This window comes from Moschus berezovskii, chromosome 19, assembly GCF_049115385.1.
Source record: "Moschus berezovskii isolate FMDL1 chromosome 19, NW_MosBer_1.0, whole genome shotgun sequence".
Lineage (NCBI taxonomy): Eukaryota > Metazoa > Chordata > Mammalia > Artiodactyla > Moschidae > Moschus > Moschus berezovskii.
Genome location: NC_142478.1, coordinates 6,080,385 through 6,106,545, shown reverse-complemented (window position 1 = coordinate 6,106,545; position 26,161 = coordinate 6,080,385). Strand labels below are relative to the sequence as shown.

Here is a 26,161-nt window from a genome sequence, read left to right as displayed (position 1 = left end):
CACAAACCTCCATCCATACTTCACCTGGCACTCTGTCTATCAGATCTAGTCCCTTAAATCTATTTCTCACTTCCACTGTCTAGTCATAAGGGATTTGATTTAGGTCATACCTGAATGATCTAGTGGTTTTCTCCACTTTCTTCAATTTCAGTCTGAATTTGGCAATAAGGAGTTCATGTTCTGAGCCACAGTCAGCTCCTGGTCTTGTTTTTGCTGGCTGTATAGAGCTTGTCCCTCTTTGGCTGCAAAGAATATAATCAATCTGATTTCGGTGTCGACCATCTAGTGATGTCCATGTGTAGAGTCTTCTCTTGTGTTGCTGGAAGAGGGTGTTTGCTATGACCAGTGTGTTCCCTTGGCAGAACTCTCTTAGCCTTTGCCCTGTCATTCCGTATTCCAAGGCCAAATTTGCCTGTTACTCCAGGTGTTTCTTGACTTCGTACTTTTGCATTCTAGTCCCATATAATGAAAAGGACATCTTTTGGGGGTGTTAATTCTAGAAGGTCTTGTAGGTCTTCATAGAACCAATCAAATTTAGCTTCTTCAGTTTTACTGGGATTATTGTATTTGCTTATTTGCCTTAGCCAAAAGAGCAAAAAGCTATACGCTTAAAAATAAATGTTACACAGTTTCTTATAGCCAAGAGCCCACCGACCAGTGATGACATCAGATGTTTAACACAAATGATAAACTGAATAAGCTTGTTTTGTGTCATGCCCATAATGGAGAGTTTCTGGGACAGTTTCCTCCTTGGGAGGACATGGGATCTACCACTGTTCTTTTCTGGAATGTGACTGACTTTGCAGATTTGCAAATCTTACTCTGCAGAAATCCCTCTCTCTATGTGTGAGGTTTTTCTCCTCTTGCACGCTATAGAAAGAACAAAATAAAAACTAAACCAAGAACTAAATCAACAAAGCAACCTGGCAGGGAGCATCACTGGCAGGGTAGAGCCACTCGGTGTCCTGTAGTGACCGAACCCACGAAGCCTGTGGGTCCCTGTCCTCTCACCAAAGCACGAGTGTGCAGAACCAGGACCCCAAGGCCCCATGGGAACACTGCTCCCACCACCCCTCGCCCCAGCTCTCTGCCCAGAAGCCAGTTCGCACAGCTCCCCCTCTACCCCCAACATAGCAGTGCATGCCCTCTCACTTTAAGGAAGCTGCTCAAACCCCACCTACCCTGCACCGCATCCCCACCAGCCACTGCAGCCTCATCTCTTCCTTTTCCAAAATGTTTCCAGGCCAGAAGTCTGTCTTGAGAACTTGATGTTAAATCTCACACTTTTCTTTCCTTTATAAGGGGTTAAACCTACCTTTTCTTTCCCTCCAGATCAAGTACAATTTGCTTTGCTGTCCCATTGAGATGACAAACTAGAAGAGGGTCAGGCACATCGTATCTTTTGTTTCCCTGGTGGCCTCAGCCTGAGCCTCACTTGGCAAGGTGAATTGATTTATTCTGAACAGTAAGGGGTAAGAGGGCACAAAAGCATTTATTTTGTAGATAAAGATCCTTAAAAGCTGAGGAATAAAACTATCATATGACCCAACAGTTCCACTACTGTGCATATACTCTGCTGCTGCTGCTAAGTCACATAAGTCGTGTCCGACTCTGTGCGACCCCACAGATGGCAGCCCACTAGGCTCCTCCATCCATGGGATTCTCCAGGCAAGAACATTGGAGAGGGTTGCCATTTCCTTCTCCAATGCATGAGAGTGAAATGTGAAAGTGAAGTCGCTCAGTCGTGTCCAACTCGTAGCGACCCCATGGACTGTAGCCCACCAGGCTCCTCCGTCCATGGGATTTTCCAGGCAAGAGTACTGGAGTGGGGTGCCGTTGCCTTCTCCGCAATATACCCTGAGGAAACCATAATTGAAAAGGACACGTGTACCCCAGTGTTCATCGCAGCACTGTTTACAATAGCCAGGACATGGAAGCAACCTAGATGTCCCTCGGCAGACGAATGGATAAAGCAGTGTTGGTACATATATACAATGGGATCCTATTCAGCCATAAAAAGAAATGCATTTGAGTCAGTGCTAAAGAGGTGAATGAACCTAGGGCCTATTATAGAGTGAAATAAGTCAGAAAGAAGAAAACAAATGTATATTAAAGCTATGGAATCTAGAAAAATGGGATTGATGAACCTACTTCCAGGGCATCAGTAGAGACACAGAGCTAGCGAACAGACTTGTGGACACAGTTGGGGAAGGAGAGGGTAGGATGAATTGAAAGAGTAGCATTGAAACATACACGTTACTGTATGTAAAAAAGATACAGTGGAAATGGGCTGTGTGACGCAGGGAGCTCAAACAGTGCTCTGTGACAACCTCAGGAGCGGGATGGGGTGGGAGGCAGGAAAGAGGTTCAGGACATACGTACACCTGTGGCTGATTCATGTTGATGGATGGCAGAAACCATTCAAATATTGTAAAGCAATTATCCTCGAATTAAAAATATTTTTTTAAAAAAAGATCAGAACCCTTCCTCTTTCTTAAGCATATAAGGTAGAGGTGGGGGTGAAAGACCCCCACCAAAGTCCCTCTCTGCACATATTTGGGGTCAAAGAACAAAGGGAGGCCTTTTCTTTCTCCTTGTTACTTTCAGACTTTTTAAATCGCCTGTGATTTTGGAGAACAATATAAAAATGGGGGAGGATTGGTTATCAAAAACAAACTATGAGCTCTAGAAAGCTAACTTTTCTTTTTACTTATTAATTATATATTTATTAAAAATATATCATTATTGAATGGTTTTATATATATATATAAAACCATTCAATAATGATATATATAATATATAATATTTATATATAATATATATATAATATATAATATTTATATATATAATATATATATATAATATTTCACACTGCAGTATGTGCTAGGCATGCACTGGGGAATAAAAATGTGCATGGCCGTGATCCTCACAGAGTTTGTTGCCTACCAAATGAGACAGATTTTGAACAAGTAAAGAGACAAGACAAAATACTAATGGGTGGGTTATATGATCTTTGAATTATGTATCCATAAGACTGTTACCAAAAAAATAAAGACTATCGAGAAGGGTCTTTGTAAGTAGAGTGTCAGGGCCCTGTCTCCACTCTGTGTTGCTGGGGAGGGTCACATGTATCATACCATCCTCTGCAGGTCCTCAGTGATAGCTGGCCCATGCTAGGTGCTGCTAACAACATCTGTGCATGACAATGTTTGCAGAGCCAGAATCAAACCTTTCCTCTCAAAGACTATGGAGACTGGGACAAAATGTTCAGCTGCCACCTGCTGTCACCAGAGTTCTGGCCACATTTCACACTTGGCAAATCAGATCAGCTATTCCTGAGGTCACTCCTCTCTCTAACTGCTTCAGCAGCTTCGTCTTCCACTTTGGTGAGTCACCAGGCAGAGGATGGAGAATGAAGGTGATTACTGTGCAGATAATCTGATACCATACGCAGTCCTTTAGCATGTTTCCTCTGTATTTGTATCTTGGCAAACGCAGGCTACATTGTTTGCAGTTCCACTTTCATTGCCAGCTTTTTCTGGAAAAATCATAGAAAATAAGATGAGAATACCGCCAGCCCCAAGCGCTTGGCTCCCTGGTGTAGGGTTTTCTCATTCCTCCTTGCTTTCCAGCTCACTCTCTACCCCCTTTCTGACTCTCTCCGTCTCTGTTTCAGCTGATGCTCTTGACAACAACCTCTGTAGACTCTTCTGGGGCTCCCAGGTGTACTCTGGAGCTGCCTGAGAACACACTAATCCCTTTCCTCTTTCACAATGTGACAATTAAACATTCCAGAAGAACTCTTCTTCCAGGTGAGACAGACCGGCTTCATCTCTGACACGCTGACATGAGAGGCAATGAAAAACTAGGTGTTCTCCAACAGGCTCTCTAAGAATACAATGAAAGGAAGCCCCTAATCTAAAACAGCCCAGAATTCCAATGTTTTGGACAAGTCCTACCATCTACAAATCATTAGAGCTAGCTCCTCTAATAACAGCAGGGACTTATTGGACTTACAAAAGATAAATTACCATTTGCTGTCCAGCACCACATTTAGGGAAGCTTTTCCTGCAGGGCCAAGCCATGGTTACAGGAATGAGAGTGTTCTTTTGGTGAACCAGAGTTGCATATTGGAAGTCATTTACCAAATTTCTTGACTAACTATATTAAAATATAAGCCTTGGCCTGTGAGTCAAACTATTTTCTTGATATGTGGGTTTAAATGTTTTCAATATATTAAGATTCTGCAGTGAAACATTGACACTATATTTGTCAACTTTATGTCAATCATGTGTCTGAATATTTCCTCTGAATAAACAGTGTGACCCAGCTTTATTTTTGGGGGGCACTGCATCTTTATTCCTCAATGCATCTTGATTCCTCTATCAGCTACTGTAGAGACATTCCCCCAAAAACATGGTAATAGATTGTGAATCAGTTCAGTTCAGTCGCTCAGTCGTGTCTGACTCTTTGCGACCCAATGAACCACAGCATGCCAGGCCTCCCTATCCATCACCAACTTCCAGAGTCCACCCAAACCCATGTCCATCGAGTCAGGGATGCCATCCAACCATCTCATCCTCTGTCATCCCCTTCTCCTCCTCCCCTCAATCTTTCCCAGCATCAGGGTCTTTTCAAATGAGTCAGCTCTTCGCATCAAGTGGCCAAAGTATTGGAGTTTCAGCTTCAACATCAGTCCTTCCAATGAACACCCAGGACTGGTCTCCTTTAGGATAGACAGATTGGATCTCCTTGCAGTCCATGGGACTCTCAACAGTCTTCTCCAACACAACAGTTCAAAAGCATCAATTCTTCAGCACTCAGCTTTCTTTATAGTCCAACTCTCACATCCATACATGACCACTGGTAAAACCATAGCCTTGACTAGACAGACCTTTGTCGGCAAAGTAATGTCTCTGCTTTTTAATATGCTGTCTAGGTTGGTCATAATTCTCCTTCCAAGGAGTAAGCGTCTTTTAATTTTCTGGCTGCAATCACCATCTGCAGTGATTTTGGAGCCCAGAAAAATTAAGTGCCACAAGAAAAAGAAATGCAAAAAAAACAAAATGGCTATCTAAGGAGGCCTTACAAATAGCTGTGAAAAGAAGAGACGCAAGAGGCAAAGGAGAAAAGGAAAGATATACCTATTTGAATGCAGAGTTCCAAAGAATAGCAAGGAGAGGTAAGAAAGCCTTTCTCAGCGATCAACGCAAAGAAATAGAGGAAAACAACAGAATGGGAAATACTAGAGATCTCTTCAAGAAAACTAGAGATACCAAGGGAACATTTTATGCAAAGATGGGCTCAATAAAGGACAGAAATGGTATGGACCTAACAAAAGCAGAAGATATTAAGAAGAGGTGGCAAGAATACATAGAAGAACTGTACAAAAAAGATCTTCATGACCCAGATAATCACGATGGTGTGATCATTCACCTAGATCCAGACATCCTGGAATGTAAAGGCAAGTGGGCCTTAGGAAGCATCACTACGAACGAAGCTAGTGTAGGTCATGGAATTCCAGTTGAGCTATTTCAAATCCTGAAAGATGATGCTGTGAAAGTGCTGTACTCAATATGCCAACAAATTTGGAAAACTCAACAGTGGCCACAAGACTGGAAAAGGTCAGTTTTCATTCCAATCTCAAAGAAAGGCAATGCCAAGGAATGCTCAAACTACCACACAATTGCACTCATCTCACACACGAGTAAAGTCATGCTCAAAATTCTCCAAGCCAGGCTTCAGCAATACATGAACTGTGAACTTCCTGATGTTCAAGCTGGTTTTAGAAAAGGCAGAGGAAGCAGAGATTAAATTGCCAACATCCACTGGATCATCAAAAAAGCAAGAGAGTTGCAGAAAAACATCTATTTCTGCCTTATTGGCTATGCCAATGCCTTTGACTGTGTGGATCACAATAAACTGTGGAAAATTCTGAAAGAGATGGAAATACCAGACCACCTGCCCTGCCTCCTGAGAAACCTGTATGCAGGTCAGATTGTGAATAGAGATGACTAAATAAGGCGTGTGGACCATCCCCTAAGTGGAACGCCAAGCAGCAAACTGAATAACATATTTGATTCAATCATCACAAAAAAGGTTGCATCAACAATTCAAAGATGCAGTCATGGGTTCAGTTATGAATTTGAAAATGATCAATTCCTAACATTATTAGGCTGAGACAAAGGATGTATCATTTTAGTATAGATCTAAGATGACCCAACAATCATTATAATAATGTAAACACAGCAGGGACTCCTGAGCACCCAGGTGGATTTTCTTTTTCCTATCAATTTCAGGATTTGACAAATAATTATTTAGATGATTAAATTAGTTGTGTAAGTGTATCTTCTTGAATGTTCTCTGCAGACTTAACCCCAGGAATGTGGTGCTGCCATATGTGGTTGCCTGATAGAAGCTGCATAATTTGTTACCTATAAGTTTGCCTCCTGCTTCAGAAAACCATTTATGTAACTAATTGAGAAAGTGCAGACTTCCAGTCTCAGGTCAATAGAATCTCTACCCTCACCTCACCTGCAGTTTAGAGCAAGCAAAGAAAGGATTGAACAACAGATACCAAAGTGTGACTAGAACAAGCAGCAGACACAGCCATTGTTCTCAGGGATTTAGATCCCATTTCCTCTTAATATAACTTGGGTCATATTTTTCCTCCATTAAAATATTGGATTGTGTCATAGGTTGAATTGTATTCCCCAAAGGTATGTTGAAGTCTTAGCCCTTGGTATCTGTGAATGGGACCCCATTAGAAATAGGATCTTTGCAGATGCAATATCATTAAGACAAGGACATATGGGATAAAGGTGAACCCTAATCCAATTACTGGTTTTATAATAAGGAGAGAGAAATTCAGACACATGGACTCACAGGAGAGGAGCCCATGTAAAAATGGAAGTAGATATTGGAGTGATGCATCTATGGTCCAAGGAGTGCCAGCAACCAGTGGAAGCTAAAAGAGGCAAGAATGGAACCTAGAGCTTTCTAGGAAAGTATGACCATAATGACACCTTGGTTTTGGACTTCTAGCCTCCAGCACTATGAGAGAATACATTTCTGGTATTATAAGCCACCCAGGTTGTGGAAGGAAATCATGTTGGTTTCCCTTTTTTCTTCCATTTCAGTTACTTAATCTCTGAATTTTCTATTTTTAATGTCTGTAGTGCCTGTGCAGGCTTCCCTGGTAGCTCAGATGGTAAAGCATCTGCCTGCAGTGCAGGAGACCTGAGTTCGATCCCTGGTTCAAGAAGATCCCCTGGAGGAGGCCATGGCAACCCACTCCAGTATTCTAGCCTGGAGAATACCATGGACAGAGGAGCCTGGTGGGCTACAGTCCATGGGGTCACAAAAAGTCAGACATGACTGAGCGACTAACATTTTCACTTTCTTTCATTCATAGTGCTTGTGTATTGATTTGAAGATTACATTTTTATTTTAGAATACATTTCTGGGAATAGCATCAAGTTTTGTTGATGACTTTGCAGTGGAATATTTGCATATACAAGGGAAAGAAAGAAAATGCTTGTTTGTGTGTTTAAAGACATTACTTTTGCCAAAATAAAATATGTGTCCATCCATGGTGGTAGTAGTAGAAGTAGTAGTTAAGTCGCTAAGTCATGTCCGACTCCATGAGACTCTTGCCAGGCTCCTCTTTTCATGGGATTCTCCAGGCAAGAATACTGGAGTGGGTTGCCATTTCCTTCTCCAGGGGATCTTCCCGACCCAGGAATCGAACCCAGGTCTCCGGCATTGCAGGTAGATTCTTTACTGACTGAGCTATAAGGGAATGATAGTTAAATTGGAACTAATAATGTTGCAGAAAACCTTCAGAGAATAAGCTTACCCACCACTTAACAGACATAATTCACTGTTCAGAGCTCACCAATGGGCTTCTCCATGAATTGTTTCTAGTGGGCTGCCATGTCCATTTACATCATTAAGTGCAGAGGAACTGACAAAGAGGATTTGAATCCTCGTCAAATTGAGTGGCAGCAAGGATTAGACGGGATGATATAGTTGCTGCTGAGCACCTGAGGCCCACTGAAGAGAAACCACTACCGTTATTATTAACTGTAAAGATATCTAAGATTCTCTTACTGTAAATCACTCTGAATCTTTTGTGAAAGGTGACTTTGTGCTCTCAGTGTAACAACCACAGATAGGAGAAAAGACTCCTCACCCAGGCTGTGATTCCCAAAGTTAAGAGAGTAGCCAGCAGGGTCGGATAGAAAGCAAGTGTAGTGTAGTAGAGGATTTCCCACGTTGTTTGTTGACATCAAATTTAATCACATTTGTTTTTATAAGTATTTTAGCTTTTTATTTTAAAATAATTTAAAATTTAAGTTATAAAAACAGGACAAGTTACACCCCATATACCCTTTACCCTGAATCATCAATTGTTTATTTCATTCCATTTGTTTTATCATTCTCGTTCTCCAGATAGACCAGCGGATGATAGACAGATAAAAGACAAATATATACAGAGGGAATAAATAGATAACTGATAAAGATAAACATGTAAATATGTGTGGGCACATATGTGTGTATATTTTCTATGTGCATACACACATACGTATATGTATGTATACATATACAAGCATACTATTTTTTGAAACATTAGGGATGGACAGGGAGGCATGGCGTGCTGTGGTTCATGGGGTCGCTAAGAGTCGGACACGACTGAGCAACTGAACTGAACTGAACTGAACTGATTATATGCGTTTACCCCTGAATGCTTCAGAGTATATTTCTTACAAACAAGGTCAGTCTCTTACAAAACCACAATGCAGTTATTTTTGGTGCAATTCTCTTATCCACACAGGCCATTCTCAGCATTTGTCAAAGGTCCCAAATGAACTTTACAAGATTCATGCCAGGCACACACTCTGCATTTGGGGGTCACGTTTCTCAGTCTCCTTCAGAGGAGAACACTTACCCAGCCTTTGTTTTTGTTGGCCTATTCACTTTGAAGATTACAGACCATCTATTTTCCTCACAGTCAGATTCAGATCATTTTTTGTAGAAACATCAAGGGGCCAGGCTGCGCCCTCCTCAGGGCTCAGATGAGGAGGTTCTGCTCTCAGTGAATTTTGTTAGTGCTGGTGTTGACCTCCACCACTTGGATAAGGTGGCATTCACAGATTTCTCCATTGAGAAGAAATTTTTTTCCTATGTAATTAACAAGCAATTTGTGGGGAGACACTATAACATTCCCAGAGAACTCAGATGGTTAAGAATCCACCTGCAATGCAGGAGACCCTGGTTTGATTCCTAGGTTGGGGTGATCTCCTGGAGAAGGGACAGGCTACCCACTCCAGTATTCTTGGGCTTCCTTGGGGGATCCTGCCAAAGCAGGAGATTAAGAGATGCAGATTCTATCCCTGGGTTGGGAAGATCCCCTGGAGGAAGAAATGGCAAATGACTCCAGTATTCTTGGCCTTACAAGAATATTTGAGGAGGCCTTACAAATAGCTGTGAAAAGAAGAGAAGCGGTGCTCGCTTCGGCAGCACATATACTAAAATTGGAACGATACAGAGAAGATTAGCATGGCCCCTGCCCAAGGATGACACGCAAATTCGTGAAGCGTTCCATATTTTTAGCTACTTGTAAAAGAATGAAACTAGAACACTTCCTAACACCATACACCAAAATAAACTCAAAATGGATTAGAGAGCTAAATGTAAGACCAGAAACTATAAAACTCCTAGAGGAGAACGTAGGCAAAACACTCTCCGACATAAATCACAGCAGGATCCTCCATGACCCACCTCCCAGAATATTGGAAACAAAAGCAAAAATAAACAAATGGGACCTAATTAAAATCAAAAGCTTCTGCACATCAAAGGAAACTATACGTAAGGTGAAAAGACAGCCTTCAGAATGGGAGAAAATAATAGCAAATGAAGCAACTGATAAAGGATTAATCTCCAAATTATACAAGCAGCTCCTGCAGCTCAATTCCAGAAAAATAAATGACCCAATCAAAAAATGGGCCAAAGAACTAAACAGACATTTCTCCAAAGAAGACATAAAGATGGCTAACAAACACATGAAAAAATGTTCAACATCCCTCATAATCAGAGAAATGCAAATCAAAACCACAATGAGATACCATTTCACACCAGTCAGAATGGCTGCTATCCAAAAGTCTACATGCAATAAATGCTGGAGAGGATGTGGAGAGAAAGGAACCCTCTTACACTGTTGGTGGGAATGCAAACTAGTACAGCCACTATGGAGAACAGTGTGGAGACTCCTCAAAAAACTGGAAATAGAACTGCCATATGATCCAGCAATCGCACTCCTGGGCATACACACCGAGGAAACCAGAATTGAAAGAGACACATGTACTCCAATGTTCATTGCAGCACTCTTTATAATAGCCAGGACATGGAAGCAACCTAGATGTCCATCTGCAGATGAATGGATAAGAAAGCTTTGGTACATATACACAATGGAGTATTATTCAGCCATTAAAAAGAATACATTTGAATCAGTTCTAATGAGGTGGATGAAACTGGAGCCTATTATACAGAGTGAAGTAAGCCAGAAAGAAAAACACCAATACAGTATACTAACACATATATATGGAATTTAGAAAGATGCAAATGATAACCCTGTATATGAGACAGCAAAAGAGACACAGATGTATAGAACAGTCTTTGGGACTCTGTGGGAGAGGGTGAGGGTGGGATGATTTGGGAGAATGGCATTGAAACACGTATGTTGTCATATGTGAAACGAATCACTAGTTCAGGGTCAATGCATGTTAAAGGATGCTCGGGGCTGGCATGCGGGGATGACCCAGAGGGAGGATAAAGGGAGGAGGGAGGTGGGAGGGGGGTTCAGGAGGGGGAACTTTTATAAACCCGGGGCGAATTCATATCAATGTATGGCAAAACCAACCAATATAATATTGTAAAATAATTTGCCTCCAATAAAAAATAAAAAGAAGAGAAGGGAAAAGCAAAGGAGAAAAGGAAACATATAAGCATCTGAATGCAGAGTTCCAAAGAATAGCAAGGAGAGATAAGAAAGCCTTCCTCAGTGATCAATGCAAAGAAATAGAGGAAAACAACAGAATGGGAAAAACAAGAGATCACTTCAAGAAAATTAGAGATTCCAAGGGAACATTTCATGCAAAGCTGAGCTCGATAAAGGACAGAAATGGTATGGACCTAACAGAAGCAGAAGATATTAAGAAGAGGTGGCAAGAATACACAGAAGAACTGTACAAAAAAGATCTTCACGAGCAAGGTAGTCACGATAACATGATCACTGACCTAGAGCCAGACATCTTGGAATGTGAAGTCAAGTGGGCCTTAGAAAGCATCACTACGAACAAAGCTAGTGGAGGTGATGGAATTCCAGGTGAGCTATTTCAAATCTTGAAAGATGATGCTGTGAAAGTGCTGCACTCAATATGCCAGCAAATTTGGAAAACTCAGCAGTGGCCACAGGACTGGAAAAGGTCAGTTTTCATTCCAATCCCAAAGAAAGACAATGCCAAAGAATGCTCAAACTACAGCACAATTGCACTCATCTCACACACTAGTAAAGTCATGCTCAAAATTCTCCAAGCCAGGCTTCAGCAATATGTGAACCGTGAACTCCCAGATGTTCAAGCAGGTTGTCGAAAAGGCAGAGGCACCAGAGATCAAATTGCCAACATCCACTGGATCATGGAGAAAGCAAGAGAGTTCCAGAAAAACATCTATTTCTGTTTCATTGACTATGCCAAAGCCTTTGACTGTGTGGATACAATAAACAGTGGAAAATTCTGAAAGAGATGGGAATCCCAGACCACCTGACCTGCCTCTTGAGAAACCTGTATGCAGGTCAGGAAGCAACAGTCAGAACTGGACATGGAACAACAGACTGGTTCCAAATAGGAAAAGGAGTACGTCAAGGCTGTATATTGTCACCTTGCTTATTTAACTTATATGCAGAGTACATCATGAGGAACGCTGGGCTGGAAGAAGCACAAGCTGGAATCAAGATTGCTGGGAGAAATATCAATAACCTCAGATATGCAGATGACACTATCCTTATGGCAGAAAGTGAAGAGGAACTCAAAAGCCTCTTGATGAAAGTGAAAGAGGAGAGTGAAAACGTTGGCTTGAAGCTCCACATTCAGAAAACGAAGATCATGGCATCTGGTCCCATCATTTCATGGGAAATAGATGGGGAAACAGTGGAAACAGTGTCAGACTTTATTTTTTGAGGCTCCAAAATCACTGTGGATGCTGATTGCAGTCATGAAATTAAAAGACGCTTGCTCCTTGGAAGGAAAGTTATGACCAACCTTGATAACATATTAAAAAGCAGAGACATTACTTTGCCAACCAAGGTCCGTCTAGTCAAGGCTATGGTTTTTCCAATGGACACGTATGGATGTGAGAGTTGGACTGTGAAGAAAGCTGATCGCCGAAGAATTGATGCTTTTGAACTGTGGTGTTGGAGAAGACTCTTGAGAGTCCCTTGGACTGCAGGGAGATCCAACCAGTCCATTCTAAGGGAGATCGATCCTGGGTGTTCATTGGAGGGACTGATGCTAAAGCTGAAACTGCAATACTTTGGCCACCTCATGCGACGAGTTGACTCACTGGAAAAGAGTCTGATGCTAGGAAAGGTTGGGGGTGGGAGGAGAAGGGGACAACCGAGAATGAGATGGCTGGATGGCATCACCGACTCTGTGGACATGAGTTTGAGTGAACTCCGGGAGTTGGTGATGGACAGGGAGGCCTGGCGTGCTTTGATTCATGAGCGACTGAACGGAACTGAACTGAACTGATTCTTGGCTAAGAAATCCCAGGGCCAGAGGAGCCTGGCAGGATACAGTCCATGCGGTCGCAAACAGTTGGACTCAACTGAGCAACTAAGCACAGCACAACAGACTCTTAGATTATGAAAGCATCCTGTTCCTTATCAAACTTTCACCCACTAGCTTTAGCATGAGTGGTGGATTTTCAAAGTTCATCATTCCTTCTATATTTATTACATGGCATTCTATTTTATTCTTTTTTATTATTTTTGATTCCATGTTTGTTCAGTTCAGTTCAGTCACTAAGTCGTGTCCGACTCTCCGCGACCCAGTGAATCGAAGCACGCCAGGCCTCCCTGTCCATCACCAACTCCCAGAGTTCACTCAAACTCATATATATCGAGTAGGTGATGCCATCCAGCCATCTCATCCTCTGTCGTCCACTTCTCCTCCTGCCCCCAATCCCTCCCAGCTTCAGAGTCTTTTCCAGTGAGTCAACTCTTCACATGAGGTGGCCAAAGTATTGGAGTTGCAACTTTAGCATCAGTCCTTCCAATGAACACCCAGGACTGATCTCTTTTAGGATGGACTAGTTGGATCTCCTTGCAGTCCAAGGGACTCTCAAGAGTCTTCTCCAACACCACAGTTCAAAAGCATCAATTCTTCAGCGATATGCTTTCTTCACGGTCCAACTCTCACATCCATACACAACCACTGGTAAAACCATAGCCTTGACTAGACAGATCTTTGTTGGAAAAGTAATGTCTCTGCTTTTTAATATGCTATCTAGGTTGGTCATAACTTTCCTTCCAAGGAGTAAGTGTCTTTTAATTTCATGGCTGCAATCAGCATCTGCAGTGATTTCGGAGCCCAAAAAAATAGTCTGACACTGTTTCCACTGTTTATCCATTATTTCCCATGAAGTGATGGGACCAGATGCCATGATCTTCTGAATGTTGAGCTTCAAGCCAACCTTTTCACTCCTCTTTCACTTTCATCAAGAGGCTTTTGAGTTCCTCTTCACTTTCTGCCATAATGGTAGTGTCATCTGCATATCTGAGGTTATTGATATTTCTCCCGGCAATCTTGATTCCAGCTTGTGCTTCTTCTAGCCCAGCGTTCCTCATGATGCACTCTGCATATAAGTTAAATAAGCAGGGTGACAATAAACAGCCTTGATGTACTCCTTTTCTTCTTTGGAACCAGTCTGTTGTTCCATGTCCAGTTCTAACTGTTGTTTCCTGACCTGCATACAGGTTTCTCAGGAGGCAGGTCAGGTGGTCTGGTATTCCCATCTCTTTCAGAATTTTCCACAGTTTATTGTGATCCACACAGTCAAAGGCTTTGGTGTAGTCAATAAAGCAGAAATAGATGTTTTTCTGGAACTCTCTTGCTTTTTCCATGATCCATCGGATGGTGGCAATTTGATCTCTGGTTCCACTGCCTCTTCTAAAACCAGCTTGAACATCTGGAAGTTTACGGTTCACATATTACTGAAGCCTGGCTTGGAGAACTTTGAGCATGACTTTACTAGTGTGTGAGATGAGTGCAATTGTGCGGTAGTTTGAGCATTCTTTGGCATTGCCTTTCTTTGGGATTGGAAGGAAGACTGACCTTTTCCAGTCCTGTGGCCACTGCTGAGTTTTCCAAATTTGCTGGCATATTGAGTGCAGCACTTTCACAGCATCATCTTTCAAGATTTGAAATAGCTCACCTGGAATTCCATCACCTCCACTAGCTTTGTTCGTAGTGATGCTTTCTAAGGCCCATTTGACTTCACATTCCAGGATGTCTGGCTCTAGGTGAGTGATCACACCATCGTGACTACCTTGCTCGTGAAGATCTTTTTTGTACAGTTCTTCTGTGTATTCTTGCCACCTCTTCTTAATATCTTCTGCTTCTGTTAGGTCCATACCATTTCTGTCCTTTATCGAGCCCATCTTTGCATGAAATGTTCCCTTGGTATCTCTAATTTTCTCCAAGAGATCTCTAGTCTTTCTAGAGATCATTCTGTTGTTTTCCTCTATTTCTTTGCATTGATTGCTGACGAAGGATTTCTTATCTCTCCTTGCTATTCTTTGGAACTCTGCATTTAAATGCTTATATCTTTCTTTTTCTCCTTTGCTTTTCGCTTCTCTTCACAGCTAATTGTAAGGCCTCCTCAGACAGCCATTTTTCTTTTTTGCATTTCTATTCCATGGGGATGTCTTGATCCCTGTCTCCCATACAATGTCACTAATCTCCATCCATAGTTCATCAGGCACTCTATCTATCTTATCTAGTTCCTTAAATCTATTTCTCACTTCCACTGTATAATCATAAGGGATTTCATTTAGGTCATACATGAGTTTGAGTGAACTCCGGGAGTTCGTGATGGACAGGGAGGCCTAGCATGCTGTGATTCATGGGGTCACAAAGAGTTGGACATGACTAAGCAACTGAACTGAACTGAACTGAACTGAACTGAATGGTCTAGTGGTTTTCCCTACTTTCTTCAATTTAAGTCTGAATTTGGCAATAAGGAGTTCATGATCTGAGGCACAGTCAGCTCCTGGTCTTGTTTTTGCTAACTGTATACAGCTTCTCCATCTTTGGTTGCAAAGAATATAATCAATCTGATTTCGGTGTCGACCATCTGGTGATGTCCATGTGTAGAGTCTTCTCTTGTGTTGCTGGAAGAGGGTGTTTGCTATGACCAGTGTGTTCTCTTGGCAGAACTCTCTTAGCCTTTGCCCTGTCATTCCGTATTCCAAGGCCAAATTTGCCTGTTACTCCAGGTGTTTCTTGACTTCCTACTTTTATATTCCAGTCCCCTATAATAAAAAGGACATCTTTTTTGGGTGTTAGTTCTAAAAGGTCTTGTAGGTCTTCAAAGAACTGTTCAACTTCAGCTTCTTCAGCGTTACTGGTTGGGGCATAGGCTTGGATTACTGTGATATTGAATGGTTGGCCTTGACAACAAACAGATATCATTCTGTCATTTTTGAGATTGCATCCAAGTACTGCATTTTGGACTCTTTTGTTGACCATGATGGCTACTCCATTTCTTCTAAAGGATTCCTGCCCATTGTGGTAGATATAATGGTCCGGGAGTTGGTGATGGACAGGGAGGCCTGGCGTGCTGTGATTCATGGGGTCGTGGAGAGTCGGACACGACTGAGCGACTGAACTGAACTGAACTGAACTGAGTTAAATTCACCCATTCCAGTCCATTTTAGTTCACTGATTCCTAGAATGTCTAGGTTTACTCTTGCCATCTCCTGTTTGACCACTTCCAATTTGCCTTGATTCATGGATCTAACATTCCAGGTACCAATGCAATATTGCTCTTTATAGCACCTGACCTTGCTTCTATCATGTCACATCCACAACTGGGTATTGTTTTTGCTTTGGCTCCACCCCTTCATTCTTTCTGGAGTTATTTCTCCACTGATCTCCAGTAGCATACTGGGCACCTACTGACCTGGGGAGTTCATCTTTCAGTATCCTATCATATTGCCTTTTCATAGTGTTCATGGAGTTCTCAAGGCAAGAATACTGAAGTGGTTTGCCATTCCCTTCTCCAGTGGACCACATTCTGTCAGACCTCTCCACCATGACCCATCCGTCTTGGGTGACCCCACACACCTTGGCTTAGTTTCATTGAGATAGTCAAGGCTATGGTCCATGTGGTCAGACTGACTAGTTTCCTGTGATTATGGTTTCAGTGTGTCTGCCATCTGAATCCCTCTCGCAACACCGACCATGTTACTCGGGTTTCTCTTACCTTGGATGTGGCGTATCTCTTCACGGCTGCTCCAACAAAGCGCAGCTACTGCTCCTTACCTTGGATGAGGGGTATGTATTTCTCCTATTTATTTTTCTACTTGTGTCAGCATGAACTCATAGATTTTTATTCAGTGTGTTATAATCCATTACTATCATATTCATTATTATGCTTAAATTAACCCAGATCGACCAGTAGGAGCCCTTTCAAGCTGACTCCTCTGTGGTTTTGATATGTCTCCATTAATCTTTGAGCACTATCTTAATTTCTAGCAAAATAAGAGGCCAATGAGCACTTTTAGTAAAATAATAACCTGTTTGCATTAGTTCTAGCCACACACACAAAAATAAATAAATATCACAGAGTCAGCCTCCCCCTTGCACACCCTTGTCCTGAGGTTCATGGAAGGAAACTGATTCTGAAACCCTGTGTCCTGTAAGGCCATGGAGAAGCATTTGGCAGAAGTCTTTCTGTGCGTGTAGGCCCTGAGGCCTCTGAGTAGAGGGAAAATGTGCTTATTTCCATTTATTTCTTATTCAAGTGTCTTTGAATGGCGTTTGGCATAGTCTTATGACACTGTATCTGCTCTTGGTTTGCAGGAGCGATGCTGAAGAAAAAAAGTACTCAGATTCAAAAAGAATCAAGGATCTTATACACAGTTCCCATGCCTCAACCACCAATGTGCATAAATTGTATTCATAGTAGGCATCTCTGAACCAGGAGACAAGAGCAAGGCAGCAACACAGAACATGGCAGGACGGGCAGGAGGGAGTTCAGAGTGGACGGCAGCGTGACCACATTTCTCAGCTGGCCCACGCGTGTAACAGGATGAGAAAGACGAGAATCCTGAAGGAAATGTGATGGGAAGGTTATATATCACGTTTAGACCTAAATCCCCATTCCCTTATCACAAAGGGTTAAGATGGTTAAATTATTCTCCACTTATAAAAAAGAATGTTAAACGATTTAACTGCTAATCCCTCTTCAGATCTTAAAGGAAGATTAATGGTGTGAGTGGAGGACTAATTCTATTGCACATTTTGTCTTCAGATCACATTTTTCTAGCAGGTTACATGATCACAGTGTATTAATCATAATACTTGTTTGGAGGGAGCACACCTGGGAGCTGAGTTCTGCAGGGTGAAGGTCTCAATAACGCTTAGTGAATAGAAAAGGGAGGAAGTAGTCCTGGACTCGGCTAGAAAATCAAATTCAGTGAAACTGAAAACAAATTGCTGCAGGGACTTCTCATAGATGGCCTTCCATCTGTGTTTGCCAGATATGGACCTTACTCCCAAAAGTGGGAAAACGCAATATCCCAAATCGACACACATGATGACAGCCTAGAAAGAGAAATAAATTATACCTATAATAGCCTTGATTTAATCTTTTGGGCATGGTTAGACCAAGCACGTGAAATGAGGCCAAAACATGTCCTCACATACCTCATAACAAAGGAAGCCCTTTTATTTCTGCAATAAACATTAATTTTATGGTTTGGTTAGGCACCGTCACCCTCACTTCTCCACTTAGAAAAGAATTTCTCCTCAGTTGAAATCCAGAGAAGGGTGGAGGGCGTGGGGGGAAGCAACAGGCCGCAGGCACCAAGAGGTCCAAAGGCGCCACACGTCACCTTGTTATTTGGAAATGTGGCTTTAATGTGACTTCAAAAGCAATTTAGAAATAAACGTGTTAGCATGTGGAAAGTCAGCCTCAACAGAATGGATAAGGGGTCTCTTGGCACACAAAAGGTGTCTGATAAAGTGTGTTCCAGACCAAAGCTCCAAATGAAGTATTTGAGAATGTCATCCAAAAGAAAGAGGGGAGAAAAGCCAAATATTTGGCAAAAACACTGCTGAATCGTGAAACTGTATGCCAGCCTGCCAAGTCTCAAAGAATACTCTTAGGTACAATTTGCTCAACCAACTAAATAAGAGGCAGTCATAAATTACAGATGAATATAAATGGTGGTGGACTTCAGGGTCACCTCAAGCCTATTAAAACTTTAAACACTCTGGTGTCTGAAAGGTTGAAAATAGTGCTTAGTGCTGTGGTGACCTGCCTAAAGAAGACTCTGTGTGTGCACGCATGTGTGTGTGTTGTGTGCTGTGTGTGTGGTGTGTGTTGTGTGTGTATGTGTGTGAATGGGAAAGAGACAGAGTTCTACTGCTGGACACCCATTCTACCCTGCTGGTCTTGCTTAGTACTTCAGAAAATAAAATAAAATGCCTGCAGAAATAACCACATGATGCCAATGGAAAATGAAAACAGCTCCAAGAACAAAGGTGCCAATGGAGCTGTGGAAGTCACAGAGCCATCACTGATGTTTTAGCAACAGGATGCTTACATCAGGACCTTAAACAGAGTTCCATTAAGACAATGCCTGAGGGAAAGCATGCACGAATGTCAGGTTAGAAGAGCAGCCCCCACACCTCCACCCCAAGGAGATGAAGCTCCAGGCAGGGCACAGAGAGAGATGCTGCTTGCGCAGCTTTGTGTCTCCTCAGACTCAGGAGCACATTTCTCTGCCTGGGGTGTGTCTGTTTGCCTCAGAATAGCAAGGATGATCTGAACTCTTATTTGTGCTGTGCTCTGTGGTATACAGAAGGTGAACACACACTGGAACTTTTAAAGATCCAACTCTTCTAAATGCAGCATATCTTTAATTCTGAACTCAAAGTGTAATTTTTTACACTTTAGGGAACTCAAAGTGTAATTCATAAAATACTGCCTAAAATGTTATGCAGTGGTGAAACAACAGACCGTACTCAGCTGTCTTAAGATGAACCTCAGTAGAAAGGAAGATGGTCAAGGAGTAGACAATGCAAATCAGTGACTGCCTTTACAACGAGCTCCATCTACGTTTCAGCAACTTCCCCAAATGCCTTCTTTCCACAAGTCTAGCCTAGGACTCTACAAAGTACATACACCAGACTCTGTCTTCTCAAAGCTGGTAACTGAAAAAGCAAATAAAAGATACACAAGACTGACTGATGACAAACAGTTCTGAATGCAGCACAGATGACATGTATTTAATCTCATGGCAAATAAACACAGACCCGGGGGTTGGACAGACTCTCAACTGCACCATTTACTGTACTGATAACCTTCAGCAAGTTACCTAAATTCTGTGTCCCAGTTATCACATCTGCAGAACAGGTAAATCATAAAAATACTTACTGGAATTAGTCAGGGTTTAGTAGAACTAATAAGATGTGTATATATCCTGTTTCTATGCTGTGATTCATGGGGTCGCGGAGAGTCGGACACGACTGAGCAACTGAACTGAACTGAACTGAACTGATATAGAAAGAGGTACTGAGGAGTTGGCTCATGCAATTAGGGAGACTGAAAGGTGGGCCAGCAGGCTGGGGACTCAATGGAGAGTAGACATTGCAAGTGACAGCTGAAGGTCATCTGAAGGCAGAGTTTCCTCTTGTTTGAGGGAGGTCAGACTTTTGTTCTAGTCAGGCCTTCAGCTGATTAGATGAGGCCCACCCACACTGTAGAAGGCAGTCTGTTTTACTCAAAGTTCACCAATTTAAATGTTAATCTCATCCCAAAATACCCCCACAAAAACCTTCGAAATGATGTCTGACCACATACCTGGACACCCTGCCTGGCTAAATTGACACATAAAATTAATTACACGCCACTTCAAAGGGTTCTGTGTGCTCAGTCACTCAGTCATGTCCGACTGTTTGCGACCCCACAGACTACAGCCCACCAGCCTCCTCTGTCCATGGGAATTCTCCAGGCAAGAATACTGGAGTGGGTTGCCATGCTCTCCTCCAGGGGATCTTCCCAACCCAGGGATCAAACCCAGGTCTCCCACATTGCAGGCAGATTCTTTACCATCTGAGCTACCAGGGAAGCCCCCAAAGGATTTTGGCCAGAATTAAATCAGTTGGTTTATGTAAAATGCTTTGGACTGTGACAGGCACCTAAAAAGTGTTAGGCATGTTAGCTATTGCCATTATTGTTACTGTTATCATTATCATTCTTATTAGGTAAAGATTAATGAGTGGCAAAATGAGCCACTGTGAGTATGGCTTTCCTGGGAAAAGGCCTTGGAAAGAAACTGGAGGTTTCTGGAAGTGTGGGAATAGGGAAAGAGTGACTGGAAGGCCATGAGATGAGGAGTGGCTGGAATAACTCTGACTGGGAGCACAGGGCCTGAGTGGGAAGAGGAGCACAGTTGTGGCCTTCGGAATAGACGGTAAAACCCTCAGGCTTCCTCGTAGAGTCACTGAAGGCTCCCTAGAGTAGAATAAACTAAGCGCGGGGTGCTTAAAGTAACTTTGGCAGGAGATTTAAAGAAAGGCCTGAGCAGGAGGTAAGACCTTCCAGGAAGAAGAGCCTGCAACACTTCAAGTAATGAATGAGGAACAGCCATTTTGTCCATGGCCCCTAAGAATGACACAAGGTGGAGGACTGAAAATAAGATAGGCTTTCTTGCGGAGGATATTGAAACCTGCCTGCAGGTAGATCCCAGTAGGGGGGAAACTTGGCCCAAGGGAAGAGTGGCAGAAAATTCAGCAACTTCTTTTGGCAAGTGTCATTTTCATTCAGTTTTTTCCCTAACTGTGCAGCTTATCTCTTACTTTACATAAGCTTACCCTTCTCAACTTATACCATTAATAAAACAAGACACTAATTTATTCTATTTAGTCAAAAGGCTCAAAACATAGCACTGAATGGTAGACAGTGATAAATTATATTACAGCCTAACTCAAGTAGACATCCATAATCCAAAAGAAAAAGAGAGAAAGTTCAGTTATGGCATCAGGGAACCAGTAAGTCCTTACGCATGGGAGGTTAAGAAGGGGGGTTGCGGGCATGCAGAACCAGGAACTAAAAATGGGCTGATTATTCAAGACCATGGACATCACTTCAACCCCTTGTTTCTGCAGCCTTTTGATTCCACTGAAGACATTTTCCCTGGTGAAAACAGCACACATTGTATAATCGGTCTCAGTGAAGAAATCAAATTATAAGTAAATTTTATAGTTATTTTTGTGTGAATACATCTTTTCCATCCATCTTCTTCTCTCAACATCTTAGTGATGAACGCTGATGTGGGGCTCTCCAAGGTGCCTGAAGAAGAGGAACGGAAAATGAAAGCACTGATACCTGATATCTTGGATGTCAGTGTTTCCACACAACAGTGGTTAGCATCCTCTGGCCTCTGCCTAAACTACCTTAAAATTCCCATGTGCCCCAAAGGCAGAAATATAGATCAATGGAACAAAATAGTTAACCCAGAGATAAGTCCACACACCTATGGACACCTTATCTTTGACAAAGGAGGCAAAAATACACAATGAAAAATACACAATGAAGATCTCTTTAACAAGTGGTGTGGGGAAAACTGGTCAACCACTTGTAAAAGAATGGAACTAGAACACTTTCCAACACCATACACAAAAATAAACTAAAATGGATTAAAGATCTAAATGTAAGACCAAAAAATATATAACTCCTAGAGGAAAACATAGGCAAAACACTCTCTGACATAAATCATCAGTTCAGTTCAGTCACTCAATCGTGTCTGACTCTTTGCGACCCCAAGAATCACAGCACGCCAGGCCTCCCTGTCCATCACCAACTCCCAGAGTTCACACAAACTCATGTGCCTCGAGTCAGTGATGCCATCCAGCCATCTCATTCTCTGTCGTCCCCTTCTCCTCCCGCCCCCAATCCCTCCCAGCATCAGAGTCTTTTCCAGTGAGTCAACTCGTCGCATGAGGTGGCAAAGTATTCGAGTTTCAGCTTTAGCATCAGTGCTTCCAATGAACACCCAGGACTGGTCTCCTTTAGAATGGACTGGTTGGATCTCCTTGCAGTCCAAGGGGCTCTCAAGAGTCCAGTACCACAGTTCAAAAGTATCAATTCTTCAGCACTCAGCTTTCTGTATACTCCAACTCTCACATCTATACATGACCACGGGAAAAACCATAGCCTTGACTAGACAAACCTTTGTTGACAAAGTATTATCTCTGCTTTTTAATATGCTATCTAGATTGGTCATAACTTTCCTTCCAAGGAGTAAGCGTCTTTTAATTTCATGGCTGCGACCACAATCTGCAGTGATTTTGGAGCCCAAAAAAATAAAGTCTGACACTGTTTCCATTGTTTCCCCATCTATTTACCATGAAGTGATGGGACCAGATGCCATGATCTTAGTTTTCTGAATGTTGAGCTTTAAGACAACTTTTTCACTCTCCTCTTTCATTTTCAAGAGGCTTTTTAGTTCCTCTTCACTTTCTGCCATAAGGGTGGTGTCATCTGCATATCTGAGTTTAATGACATTTCTCCCGATATAAATCACAGCAGGATCCAATTCTCTGTGACCCACCTCCCAGATTAATGGAAATAAAAGTAAAAATAAGCAAATGGGATGTGATTAAACTTAAAAGCTTTTGTATAACGAAGGAAACTATAAGCAAGGTGAAAAGACAGCCTTCAGAATGGGAGAAAATAATAGCAAATGAAGCAACTGACAAAGAATTAATCTCAAAAATATACAAGCAGCTCATGCAGCTCAATTCCAGAAAAATAAATGAACCAATCAAAAAATGGGTCAAATAACTTAAACAGACATTTCTCCAAAGAAGACATAAAGATGGCTAACAAAAAAATGAAAAGATGCTCAACATCACTCATTATCAGAGAAATGCAAATCAAAACCACAATGAGGTGCCATCTCACACCAGTCAGAATGGCTGCTATACAAAAGTCTACAAGCAACAAATGCTGGAGAGGGTGTGGAGAAAAGGGAACCCTCTTATACTGTTGGTGGGAATGCAAACTAGTAAAGCCACTATGGAGAACAGTGTGGAGACTCCTTAAAAAACTGGAAGTAGAACTGCCATATGACCCAGCAATCCCACTGCTGGGCATACACACCAAGGAAACCAGAATTGAAAGAGACACATGTACCCCAATGATCATCACAGCACTGTTTACAATAGCCAGGACATGGAAGCAACCTAGATGTCCATTGGCAGATGGATGGATAAGAAAGCTGTGGTACATATACACAATGAAATATTACTCAACTACTAAAAAGAATAAATTTGAATCAGTTCTAATGATGTGGATGAAACTGGAGCCTATTATACAGAGCGAAGTAAGTCAGAAAGGAAAACACCAATACAGTATATTAATGCATACATATGGAATTTAGAAAGAAGGTAATGGTGACCCTATATGCAAGACAGCAAAAGAGACACAGATATAAAGAACAGATTTTTGGACTTGGTGGGAGAAGGCGAGGGTGGAATGATTTGAGAGAATACCATTGAAACATGTATATTACCATATGTGAAACAGATCGCCAGTCCAGGTTCAATGCATGAGACAGAGTGCTCAGGGCCAATGAACTGGGATGGGATGGGGAGGAAGGTGGATTGGGGTTCAGCATGGGGGACACATGTACACACGTGGCTGATTCATGTCAATGTATGGCAAAACCACTACAATATTGTAAAGTAATTAGCCTCCAATTAAAATAAGTAAATTTTTTTAAAAGACAAAAAAGAAATATACACTCTTACCACACTTCCTTCTGCAGTGACTGGCACCTTTGTGTGTTGTTCTTCAGAGCAGATTATCTCAACTGAGACCACCCTGTCTTCAACATATTTCAATAAATAGGATGCCCCAATAAATATGATTATCAAAAGTATATATAAAAATAATTTAACTACAATGACTAAAATAATTCTGAAGAATTTTGCTAGAGTATTCACTATACCTGATATGAAGACTTACTATAAAACTATAGGAATCAAGACAGTGTGATACTGACCAAAAAATCAACAGAGTCTGGCAAAAGACTCATACATATATGATCAATCAATTTTCAACAAAGATGCAAAGACAATGCAAGGTAGAAGACAATCTTTAAAACAAATAGTTTTTTTTATTGCTATTTTTATTTTTATTGGAGGCTAATTATTTTACAATATTATATTGGTTGGTTTTGCCACACATTGACATGAATTCGCCCCAGGTGTACATGAATTCCCCCTCCCGAACCCCCCTCCAACCTCCCTCCTCCCCTTATCCTCCCTCTGGTTCATCCCTGCATACCAGCCCCAAGCATCCTGTAACATGCATCGACCCTGAACTGGCGATTCATTTCATATATGATAATATACATGTTTAAAAGCCATTCTCCCAAACCATGCCACCCTCACCCTCTCCCACAGAGTCCCAAAGACTGTTCTATACATCTGTGTCTCTTTTGCTGTCTCGTATAGAGGGTTATCATTTGCAACTTTCTAAATTCCATATATATGCGTTAGTATATTGTATTGGTGTTTTTCTTTCTGGCTTACTTCACTCTATATAATAGGCTCTAGTTTCATCCACCTCATTAGAACTGGTTCAAATGCATTCTTTTTAATGGCTGAGTAATACTCCATTGTGTATATGTACCAAAACTTTCGTATCCATTCGTCTGCAGATGGACATCTAGGTTGCTTCCATGTCCTGGCTATTATAAAGAGTGCTGCAATGAACATTGGAGTACATGTGTCTCTTTCAATTCTGGTTTCCTCGGTGTGTATGCCCAGGAGTGCGATTGCTGGATCATATGGCAGTTCTATTTCCAGTTTTTTGAGGAGTCTCCACACTGTTCTCCATAGTGGCTGTACTAGTTTGCATTCCCACCAACAGTGTAAGAGGGTTCCTTTCTCTCCACATCCTCTCCAGCATTTATTGCATGTAGACTTTTGGATAGCAGCCATTCTGACTGGTGTGAAATGGTATCTCATTGTGGTTTTGATTTGCATTTCTCTGATTATGAGGGATGTTGAGCATTTTTTCATGTGTTTGTTAGCCATCTTTATGTCTTCTTTGGAGAAATGTCTGTTTAGTTCTTTGGCCCATTTTTTGATTGGGTCATTTATTTTTCTGGAATTGAGTTGCAGGAGCTGCTTGTATATTTTGGAGATTAATCCTTTATCAGTTGCTTCATTTGCTATTATTTTCTCCCATTCTGAAGGCTGTCTTTTCACCTTACGTATAGTTTCCTTTGATGTGCAGAAGCTTTTGATTTTAATTAGGTCCCATTTGTTTATTTTTGCTTTGATTTCCAATATTCTGGGAGGTGGGTCTTGGAGGATCCTGCTGTGATTTACGTCAGAGAGTGTTTTGCCTACATTCTCCTCTAGGAGTTTTATAGTTTCTGGTTTTACATTTAGCTCTCTAATCCATTTTGAGTTTATTTTGTTGTATGGTGTTAGGAAGTGTTCTAGTTTCATTCTTTTACAAGTGGCTGACCAGTTTTCCCAGCACCACTTGTTAAAGAGACTGTCTTTTCTTCATTTTATATTCTTGCCTCCTTTGTCAAAGATAAGGTGTCCATACATGCATGGATTTATCTCTGGGCTTTCTATTTTGTTCCACTGATCTATATTCCTGTCTTTATGCCATTACCATGCTGTCTTGATGACTGTGGCTTTTTAGTAGAGCCTGAAGTCCGGCAGGTTGATTCCCCCAGTTCCATTCTTCTTCCTCAAGATTGCTTTGGCTATTCGAGGTTTTTTGTTTTTCCACACAAATTGTGAGATTATTTGTTCTAGTTCTGTGAAAAATATCTTTGGTA

At 41.7% G+C, this 26,161-nt stretch overlaps 1 non-coding gene across 1 annotated transcript; it reads left to right on the top strand.

Moving 5' to 3' along the window:
• The first annotated feature begins 9,506 nt into the window (after window positions 1-9,506).
• On the top strand, window positions 9,507-9,613 carry LOC129542929 (U6 spliceosomal RNA). Its single transcript, XR_008683184.1, has one exon. It is a non-coding gene; the product is annotated as a U6 spliceosomal RNA (small nuclear RNA).
• Window positions 9,614-26,161: the final 16,548 nt, after the last annotated feature.